Source organism: Rattus norvegicus, chromosome 9, assembly GCF_021556685.1.
Source record: "Rattus norvegicus strain SHRSP/BbbUtx chromosome 9, alternate assembly SHRSP_T2T, whole genome shotgun sequence".
Taxonomy (NCBI): Eukaryota; Metazoa; Chordata; class Mammalia; order Rodentia; family Muridae; genus Rattus; species Rattus norvegicus.
This window is the reverse complement of record NC_141542.1, coordinates 83,938,648-83,939,713: the sequence shown is the minus strand read 5'-3', so window position 1 is coordinate 83,939,713 and position 1,066 is coordinate 83,938,648. Positions and strand designations below refer to the sequence as shown.

The following is a 1,066-nucleotide window of genomic DNA, read 5'->3' as shown; positions in this document are numbered from 1 at the left end:
ATCCCACTGAACGTCTCTTGTTCTCCATGGGTCTTGTCTCAGCATGTGAGTCTGTCTCAGCTGATATCACTCTACCCATCAGCCTGAGTCCACAGAAGCATCAAGAAGCTGAAGCACACCACAAGAAGGTGTTTGTTTGTTTGTTTGTTTGTTTTGGTGCATTTCTTTCTGTTGAGAACTGACAAATGAGCTCAACTATGAAATGTAAGAAAGACCAATACATGTGTGTTATTAGCAAAGAATTCTTCATCACATGTCTTTTCATGTGCTTGCTTTATCAGAACATCTCTTGTGTCTGCTTCAGGTAAATGCCACTTCGGGAGTCTGCCTTAGCCTTTCACCTGTGTCCACTTCAGGAAAACACTCCTTCCTGTGTTTGCTCCAGCAAAACACCATCCAACACAACTGAATTTCCAAAGAACCCTTATGTTTCTATGTCAGAGTGTTAGGCTACTAATCATTCAGATGTTCATAGGTCAGAACAGTGATTGAAGAGACATAGCCTCTCTTCTCTGCCACCTACACATATGATACAACAGTCACACCTACAATTCCTCTAGGGGCAGGTGCTAATATTTTCATGCTTCTATAATAATTAGGAACTCCTGATTTCACTTTTTTCTATGATAAAATAATGAAGATCATATAATATAAATTTCTGCAAAGTTCACCTCTTTGGCATATCATTTTGGAAGCTATAGTGCCCTTTTATAAATTTGTTGGCAAAGACATGACTCTACAAATGTACTTTAGTATCACATGACTGTTAGATAGTCTACCTAGTGTTTTTTTATGTGTATGAATGTTTGCCTCTGTGTGTGTGTGTGTGTGTGTGTGTGTGCGTGCGTGCATGCATTACCATGTGCTTACCTGATATCCATAAAAGCCAGAAGAGAGCATCAAGGCCCCAGGAGTTGGAGTTACAGATGACTGTAAGTCACCATGTTGGAGCTGCGTTTCAAATCTGGTCCTTGGAAGAGCAACAGTGCTCTTCACCACTGAGCCATCACTACAGCCCTTCTACCCAGATATACCCAGATGAGAGGCAAATAACAGCCTTGACTTT

The 1,066-nt window shown here is 40.9% G+C and overlaps 1 non-coding gene across 1 annotated transcript; it reads right to left on the bottom strand.

Moving 5' to 3' along the window:
• Positions 1-441: 441 nt before the first annotated feature.
• Positions 442-567, bottom strand: LOC120094918 (small nucleolar RNA SNORA17). The gene has a single exon (XR_015630045.1). It is a non-coding gene; the product is annotated as a small nucleolar RNA SNORA17 (small nucleolar RNA).
• Between the last annotated feature and the right edge of the window lie 499 nt (positions 568-1,066).